The sequence below is a fragment of the Phoenix dactylifera genome, unplaced genomic scaffold (genome assembly GCF_009389715.1).
Source record: "Phoenix dactylifera cultivar Barhee BC4 unplaced genomic scaffold, palm_55x_up_171113_PBpolish2nd_filt_p 000222F, whole genome shotgun sequence".
Lineage (NCBI taxonomy): Eukaryota > Viridiplantae > Streptophyta > Magnoliopsida > Arecales > Arecaceae > Phoenix > Phoenix dactylifera.
This window is the reverse complement of record NW_024067730.1, coordinates 219825-230118: the sequence shown is the minus strand read 5'-3', so window position 1 is coordinate 230118 and position 10294 is coordinate 219825.

Genomic DNA, 10294 nt, shown 5'->3' with positions numbered 1-10294 from the left:
AATGTGAAGAGGTGTTGTAGGACTTGTAGAAGACAAGAAGAGCATATGGTCATGCAAAACAAAAATGAAGCTGAAATTTCTCTTCTTGGTCCGTCTCTTCCAAAGCTTCTGCTTGTTGGATACGTCCAAGCATTAAACGGCAAATTATAGGGAATGTATTTGTCCCTGGGCATGGTGTCAAACATGGCTGCCAAGCATGCATCCTGCTGCACACTCCATCATCAAGATTTGGTGAACTTTGAAAGCAGATGGCGTCTGATTGAACTTCAAGCCTAGTAGGTTGCAATCTATTGAATTGCGGTCTTTGAAAAGCTGGCCCGTAAGTTATATGTTTTTAAAACAAGGTTTTTCTTGCACAAGCCAAGCCGGCCGGAGAGGACAATTGGATTTGTGTTATATTCCTTCTAGCCAAGTCTGAGATGGAGAAATAATTAATGAACAGTAGAATGCATACAATTGGATGTTTATGGTCTTGGACAAGGACATGAAGAAAGAGGAACAAAAGATGACTTGAATATGTTGTTGAAGTTGATTTCAACATCATGATACATACTCTTGAGAACCCACCGTCAACTCAAGGCATCTATATACAAGTCTTAAGAAACTTCCAGTTATAAAACAAATGTAGCACACAACCGGAAGGCAATTTCCAAGGCATCCTTCACTTGAAAGAATAAAGGGAAAATTCAGAAACATCCAGACTTCATGACACAAGATGCTAGCTCATGCGCCCTTGTATTCTCTCCAAAGCATCATTATAAGCAAAAAGTCTTTTTCCAACTACTTGTGGTCAGTTTGTCAATCATCATTTGACAGGTTTTCATATAAAGAGTTTCGGCAGCCATGGTATTGTTTCTTCTTCAATCGAGGAGAACCTCAGAATGGTTCAACCTAAAGGAATGCTGTTAACAATGGAAGAATGGTCCTGCTTTCAGGAATTGTGATGTATTCCAGTGGTCCTTGTATCATTATATATCATTTGGTTTTACTTAGAGGACACATAAGATATATAAAGTTGTTAGCACCGATCCGGCTTTAAGAGATTTTAAATGCCATGCAATGTACAACAACAAATAAATATTGAAAAACAAGGCGAGTCTAAACCCGAAAAATGACAAGAAGATTCAGGTGCAAGGAACAATAACTCCCACCATCCTGCTTCTTCCTTCACCAGCCCAAAATTTTCTCCACCGCATTGGTGGATATCTGATGAGCCAAACCACTTTCATATAATGGCAGGAGTTTGCCGTATTGAAACTAGGGAGGGGTTATTCAGAGGCAGACTTTGGACCTAGGTGGTGCAATGTGAGAGGTGTACTGTTGGAGATGTCATAAAGGAGATAGTAGGGGAATACGAGGATTGTGAAAAGAACCTAAAATGTCCCCTTTGTGCTCCATCTCTTCCAAAGCTTGTGTCTGGGGAGTGGGCTTGTCACTTTGCTCGAGGTCTAACCTGGCTGCCCAAAGATTTTCCTCCATTCATCTGTTTATGGGTTTCTAAGCTAGTTGTTGATCTGGTATTGCAAACTCCATTATCCTGCTTTCTCCAACTTTAGAAGCGTATGGGATTTGGTCAAACTTGCTGGTTTGTTGCTTGCATTGGACCATAGTCTTGGAAACCAATTGATACAGAATTTGTATATTTGTTGCTTGCATGCTTTCTCCAACTTTAGAAGTGTATGGTATTTTACGCTCCTTTTGGTTAGATATAAAGGAAGAAGCAACAAATAAACACAGGGATCAATCTAGTTAACTACTAGTAAAGCACATGCGCCATACATGTCTGTGCTTCATGTTATATAATATCATCAATCATTCATCATCGATAAATGTATAGCTAAATGAATATTATAATATTGTATATATATAAGTAAAGGTAATTTACAATTCATGACTGAATGAAGGAATAAACAATTCACTAAAAAATACAGATTAAATTAACTTTCTTTCTTTTGATACAAGTTTAAGATAACTTTCTTTGATGGGGCATTTTTTATCCTGAAAAGGCAAATAAGATATTGCAACCATAGAAAAAAATCTACTTCTCCAGAAGAATCAAAGCTAAATAAGGCTCTGCAGACCCATACAGTCTTAAAGGTTCTCTTCTCTTGTCTCTTCCCCGAATTCCTCTACTCACCTTCTCTCTAAAGCCCAAGGAATTGTCCAGATCAAATGCTAAATTCCACTTCAGACAATCATAATAAGATCCTAAGAATTTGAGTAGCCACCAACATCCACCTTCCATTAAGATCCTTTGCTATCACAGGCCTCTTTGATAAAAATAAGAAGAAAGAAGCACTCAATCAATCTCACTATTTCAAAGTGGAGAAGAGAATTGATAGAGGATGAACAGGCACTCAAGAATATACAAGGATCAGCTGAAAAGCCTCTCTAAATTTAATGCAATTAAAACAAACAAAGTGGGTAACTAATGCCCACCTTCAGCCATAAAATAGAAGGGAGTGGGTGACCCTTTCTCTTCCATAAACTAATGATTAATAACACCCATTAGTTTTGAACGGATGCCAACAATAAATGACTAATAACACCCACTAACTTTCTACAGTTTTGAATTGAACGGATGCCAATTGAACGGATGCCAACAATTGCCCCCTCAAATCAAAACTGCTTCCAGCATGTCTCTTAGCTTCATGAAAATTTCACCTGATAGTGGCTTAGTAAATATATCTGCTACTTGTCCAGTAGTGTTGCAATGCTGGAGCTCTACAGTCTTCTGTTTCACATGATCTCGTAGAAAATGAAACTGAGTATCAATGTGTTTGCTCCTTCCATGATGGACTGGGTTCTTTGCAAGCTGGATAGCTGACTTGTTGTCCACATATATCACAGTTGGCTCCTCTTGTAGATGATCCAGCTCCTTCAAAATATTCTGTACCCATATTGCTTCATAAACAGTAGATGAAGCTGCTATATAATCTGCCTCACAAAAAGATAGAGCCACAATTTTTGTTTCTTGGAGGTCCAAGAAAATGCAGTTGTGCCAAGATAGAACACATAGCCAGTGGTGCTTTTTCTCTCATCTTGGTCCCCTCCCCAATCACTATATGAATATCCTACTAATTTTGCATTTTCACCATAAGTATAAAAGAGACCAAGATTAAGTGAGCCTTTGATATACCTTAGTATTCTCTTCGCAGCTAGCCAATGTGACTCCTTTGGTGTCTCCATGTAACGACTCATAAGTCCGACGCCATACATAATATCGGGCCTTGTAATTGTCAAGTACCTTAGGCTTCCAACCAGACTTTTGAAAAGAGTTGAGTCCACAAATCCTCCATTTCCTTCTCTTGATAGTTTCATACCTGTAGGTACTGGAGTGTTTACAGTGTTGCAATTACTCATCTTGAATTTCTCCAAAATTTCCTTCATGTACTTTGTTTGAGATATAAATATCCCATCTTGCTGTTGCTTTACTTCAATCCCAAGGAAATAGGTCATCAGTCCGTTGTCTATCATCTCAAACTCTTTGAACATTGATAGTTTGAATTCCATAAGCATTTCACTGCTAGTTCCTGTGTACAACAGGTCATCAATATATAGGCAAATAATCAAAAATTCACCTTGATGATTTTTCTTCATGTAGACTGCATGCTCATATGGACATTTGGTGAAGCCATTCAGATGAAGATAGCTATCAATACATGCATTCCAAGCTCTTGGCGCCTACTTTAAACCATATAATGCCTTTTTCAGGTGGTACACCTTGCTTTCTTCTCCTTCAATTATAAAGCCTTCTGGCTGGTGAACATACACTTCTTCTTCAAGAATGCCATATAGAAAAGCTGATTTGACATCAAGCTGATATATTTTCAAATTATGATGAGCGGCAAGTGCAATCAATAATCTCACCGTGTCAAGTCTTGCAACTGGTGCAAAAACCTCTTCGTAGTCGATGTCGTACTTCTGCTTGTAGCCTTTAGCAACTAGTCTCGCCTTGTAACGAGAAACTTCTCCCTCAGCAGTACGTTTGATCTTAACACCAATAGCTTTTTGATTTATTGGAAGTGTTGTCAACTCCCAAGTGTCATTCTTCTGAATAGCATGAATCTCCTCCTCCATTGCTGATTGCCAACATTCTTCTTCTACAGCTTCTTGAAAAGTGAGAGGTTTATGATCAGTATATAAACAGAAGAGGTTGGTCTCTTCGTCTTCTTCTCTTTGATTATAAATCTCCACGAGACTTCTCATTTTGATGGGACTCTGGTGTATGGAAGATCTGTTGCTACTGCTTTCTGTTGAAGATGGTGAGTTTCTTCTAGGAGAAGGTGTGTCATGTTGAGGAGATGGTGGTATACTTGGTGGAACTTGTGTTGGAGGTTCTTCAAGTTCTTCAAACACTTGCTGCTCTTTGGCTTTCTCATCATCATTCCAGCTCCATGCTTTATCTTCATCAAAGATAACATCTCTACTAACCACTAATTTCTTTGTTAGTGGATTATAGAGCTTGTATGCTTTCGATTCTTCACTATAGCCAAGAAAGATGCATTTCTCACCACGATTATCCAGCTTTTTTCTGTTGGGCTTGGGAACTTGAGAATATGCAATACACCCAAAAATTCTTAGGTGTGCAATAGTTGGTTTGTAGCCGCTCCACGCCTTTTGAGGTGTCATGTGCTTCACACTTTTGGTAGGACATCGGTTCAGCACATATGTTGAGCACGCCACAGCTTCCGCCCAGAATTGCTGTGGCAATTCTTTCTCCTTGAGCATAGTTCTTGTCATATTAAGAATCGTGTGATTCTTTCTTTCAGCGATCCCATTTTGCTGTGGGGTGTATGCCACTGTATATTGATGTTTTATGCCTTCTTTCTTGCAATACTCATTAAATACTTTTGAGGTGTATTCTCCACCTCGATCAGAATGGAGAGTTACAATTTTGTGACCACTTTCTTTTTCTACATGGGCTTTATAGTTTTTGAATACAACAAAAGCAGCTGACTTTTCTTTAAGAAAATAAACCCATAATTTTCTGCTGAAGTCGTCAATGAAAGTAATAAAGTATCTATTACCTCCTAGAGACTCAGGTTCAATAGGTCCACATATGTCAGTGTGGATCAATTGAAGTGGTGCCATTGCTCTCCATGATTTGCCGCTGGAAAAAGGAAGCCGTGCTTGTTTGCCAAGTATACATACATCACAAGTGTTACTTGGCAGCTTGATCATTGGTAACCCATGCACCATGCTTGATGAAGATAGCAGTTTTAGACCGCTAAAGTGAAGATGCCCAAGACGATGATGCCACTTCCATGACTCACTTTCTTTGAGTCCATAGAAGCATTTCTCTGACTTTGTGTTGAGATGAAGTGGGAACATACGATTTTGGGTCATCGGAATATATGCGATGATTCTTCCACTTGTATCTTTCAAAATGAGAGAGTTGTCTCTCATTTGTATGTTATGTCCCTTTTCTACAAGCTGTCCAATGTTAAGAATATTGCTTTTCATATTAGGTACATAATACACATCAGAGATATACCCATTCTTACCATCCTTCTGATAGATTTTTATTTTTTCTTTGCCTTCAACTGATAGTTTGGAGGAATCTCCCAAGTTCACCTTTCCGTGGACTTCTTTCATGAGTTTTACAAACAATTCTTTCTTGCCACACATATGATTACTTGCCCCAGAATCAAGATACCAATTTTCATATGAAGTATGTGAATCATCATGTGCAAGAAGTAGGATAGATTCATTACCTACATCATGTGATGCCTCTGCAACATTGGCTTGTTCATCAATTTTGGACCGACAATCGGAGGCGTAGTGTCCAAAATTATTGCAATTATAACATTGGACATTCCTATTGGCTCCATGTCCATAGGATCTTCCTCTACCATGGTTACGGCCTCGTCCTCGTCCTCGACCTCTAAAGCTTTGATTCCCCTGCTAACTTTGGCTTGATTGTTGAGGAGTACCACGCCCTTGGCCTCTGCCTCGACCACGGTTGGAGGTAGATTTTCTTTGATCATTTAGAGTCAGTTTTGACTCTAATGCTTGTTCCAATATAGCTGGATTGGATTTCTTCTACATCCTTTGCTCATGTACTTGTAGTGAACCCAATAATTCTTTAATTGTAACTATCTCTAAGTCCTTAGACTCTTCGATAGCTACAACTACATGCTCAAAGTTAGAGGAAAGGGATTGAAGTACCTTCTCGACGACACGAATGTCATCTAGCTTCTCACCATTTCTCTTCAAGCCATTCACAATTATTAGCAACTGTGAAAAATAATCGGACACTGATTCGCCATCCTTCATGTGGAGAGCTTCAAACTCGCCTTGCAATGCTTGGAGGCGAATCCGCTTCACTCGATCATCTCCTTTGAAGATGGAAACTAGAATCTCCCATGCTTCTTTGCTTGTTGTTGCTTCAGCAACCTTTTCGAAGGTAGCTTCGTCCAACCCTTGATAGAGTATAAACAAAGCTTTTTTATCCTTCTTCCTCTGCTCCCTAATAGCCTTCTTCTCATCTGCTGTATATGCAGCCTCTTGCTCGTCAGTGGATTCCACAAAACCATTAACTCCCAAAGATCTTGAGATCCAAACAAGGCTTTCATTTGGATACACCATGAACCATAGTTATCCTTTGATAACTTAGGAACTTGTTGCTGGAAGGAATTCATCCCACTCTGATACCTGATAAAAATAAGAAGAAAGAAGCACTCAATCAATCTCACTATTTCAAAGTGGAGAAGAGAATTGATAGATGATGAACAGGCACTCAAGAATATAAAGAGGAGGAAGAGAATGGGAATTCTACTAATTTTCTTTCTTCAAATTTTTCTTAATAAAATTCAAAGATACAAAGCACTCTTTTATAGGGTACAAGGACTAGCTGAAAAGCCTCTCTAAATTTAATGCAATTAAAACAAACAAAGTGGGTAACTAATGTCCACCTTCAGCCATAAAATAGAAGGAAGTGGATGACCCTTTCTCTTCTATATACTAATGACTAATATCACCCATTAGTTTTGAACGGATGCCAACAATAAATGACTAATAACACCCACTAACTTTTTACAGTTTTGAATTGAACGGATGCCAACACTCTTCTCATTCTTCAGCTAAAGCCATGACATTCTTTTTTGACCTTGCCTACATTCCACTTACTCCTTCAAAAGTGCAGGAGGTCCACCTACATAGCTTGTAAAAGCAAAAGAAATAAATGAAATGGGGTTCCTATGAAATAATAAAAATGGAAAGAAAGAGGAGCTACCTTTTATAAGGAACTATAAAGATTGGAAATGTAAAATAGTGTCTCCTTTTTCTTATTGTTTTAAAATCTCAATCTTTTACATACGGATGATACGGCTCTAAGAGACAATTCCTTAATGTTGCCTTCCCTTTTTCTCAACTTTATAACTTGACTGATTGATGGCTCCTTTAGTGTTTGATAAGGAGATTAATCCAATGGAAATCCATTTTTCTAGACTTTTGTACCAACAACTCTGATGAGAGTTTATAAGATACCCTCTGCTCTAGTAGAGTTCTTATGGGACTTATGATGGAATTCAAGGTGAGATTTCCTAGAAGCTCAGCTTGACTCCAATATCTGACCAACCTTGACTCCAATATCCGACCACCAAGGTTGGCAAAGAGGTGTGCAAGGATATGAGATGTGTAAAAAGACAACTAGTTTGTCATTATCTCTATCTTTTTCTTGTCATAACTTCATTATGTGATAATATATTGTAACACCCAGTCCTATTAGAGAGCGGAGCCTGATCCACTTGACCAGTCCAGTAAACATTAACGCCCCCCCCCAAAAAAAAGAGAGGCGCATGTGTTTGGCATGTACGAAGAGGGAGAGGACTCTCGGTAGGAGTCTTCTTCCTCTCAAGTTCGTTGGACGGAATCTGACCTTGGAGCGGATTCCTGCCTTGTCTGAGCTCTATTTAATGCCCACCCAACCTCTCTTCCAACCCACCAGTGACCTCAGTGCTGATCGGACTTCTCACCGTTGGATGTTCTTGGTTTTCTTCCCCAATTGTCGGCCATTACCAGCCGTGTCCATGGCTAATCGCCATTAGAAGTTAGGTAAGAACTCGACATCCCTTAGTTGATCCTCCTCTCCTTCTTTTGTTTTCCTTAGAGCCTTAATTCCAGTTGTGATCACCAAATTTTGGCTAAGAAGGGCGATGCCTTATTTCCCCTATTTTGGTAAATCAGCTCTTTTTCTTCTTGTTCTAGTTGTTTTTACCATCGGCACTCGTCGTCCGGATCTTTCTTCGATTTCCTACAACAGCTTGAATCCATGGCCGAAGTTCCAGTCACCTAGATACCATGGATTTCGTGATTTAAGGGATCAAGCCCCTATTTTCGTATTCAGCCTCATTATTTAAGTTCGAAAATTCAAACCATAAAGCATACTCTATGATCATCCATCCGGGCTGGTGAGTATGAGTCCAGCCCCACTGCCCCCTGGCTTGATGACCCATCCATGTGCCGGATCTGAGATGCCATTGTATGGCTCTACTTTGGGCATCTTGAATTGAAGTGGGGCTCTCTGAGAAGAAGTTGAGGTCATTGATCGCCCTCAGAGTCTGTCCTTTGGAGCCTGAATCTGTCGGCCCATCTCCTCGATTCTCCTATCGAGGTAGGCGTCCCACTAGGGTGAAGCCTCCACATGGCGAGGAGGTGAGAGGCTCAAAGTAGAGTTTTTGCCGGAATGGAGGCTTAGAGTCGTTGTTTCCCATCCCGACCAGGGCTGCTCTTCTAAGTGTGTCGACTCTAGCGAGACCACTTTGAGTCTTGGCCTCAAGGGTGGTGGCTGACCAGACGCATGCAGTGCACCGACGACAGAGAGTTGTGGCTGGGCTGAATGAATTTTGGCTGGACTGGCTCCGGTAGTGCCACTACTTGCTGCAGGTCCTAGACCGCTGTGGTCAGCTCCTGCACCTATTGAATGAGTAGTTGAACTGCTCATTGCCCATAGGCACGGTGGGTTCATCTAGCGGAGCAGGTTCCGTGCTCTACAACGACCCTCGGGAGGTTGGAGCATGGCATTGCAAAACATGAGACACACCGTGTGCTCCTCGTGACCACATGCTGGCTTTCTCTTCCTTTGATTGATGTTGATGTAGCTGGGGGATCTCCTTCTAGAGCCAATCTGTTGTCACTGAATTCTAGATCAAGGTCGGAGCGCTGCTTGGCTGGCTTGAGGTTGGCAAGAACCAAGCAAATGAAGTGGCCGAGGAGTGGTCGAGCTGGCTTTCTCCGGAGGGTGTCCTGTAAGAAGTTCGCTTGCCGGCGAGTTTCTGACGGGAGACTCTCCGATGCCTAAGTCAGAATAGAGAGACAATTGTATGGAAGAGAGAAATTTCACCAGAGGGTGGTTCTTTATGAATGATATTGTATTATGCATGCCATATCTGAGGTCCCCCAAACTTTTTTTTTACATAGGGGAGTCGGTTTGGTCGTTATCTAGGTCGGCGTAAACCAGTGGTCAGGTAGCAGTCAGTAGTATGATCTCGGTATAGCGATGTACAGTACTGACCGTGCGCCAGATGCAGAGCTGTCGTAATAGCCAGTCGCTGTCACGACAACCGATTGCCAAGACTGTCAATCCCTATTGGTACGTGTCGATAGGCTCCTTGGTCGAAGGCAAAGTTATTCACCTCGATCTATTGGCTCCTTGGCTGGAGCCGAAGTTGCCTACCTTGTTTGTACCAAGGTTGCCGAGGTCTATCTGTCCGAGGTCAAGGTATCAAATGTTTCCCCCATCAATGGGTATTTTATGTCTAATCCCCATCCCTGCTGTTTACAGCACTCCGTCTCAACAATCCAGCGGGCAGTCAAGATCAAGTGCCACATGGATCAAGTGTGATGAAATCAGAACATGTGAGAATCATGTGACCCTTGCCAAACCACGGAGAGTTCAACTATGATAAATTTCATCAAGTATAGAGGCATAGACCAATGAAGAAGAATTTAGTCAAATGCAGGCCAAAAGCCTAGACTTGACCGTGATCAACTGCATATGCAGAAATAGACTAAGATGACTGAAGCAGTCTTAGGGATAGTCCAAATACAAAACTACAGGTTAGGCAAAAACGACATGATGATCAATTTGACAATCGTAAAGAAACCATGCTAACGAACATGCATGGTAGGGGATAATTGATGTCGGTTACTGCAACTACCAAGAGTAGAGGCTAGATGGGAGAACAACCATCAGAGCGTACAGTTATTGTCGGTTAGTATGAATAAGTAAAACTTATAATTTGTAAAGAGACCCTTCAACAATCAATCAATCTAATGCCTCAAATTTATA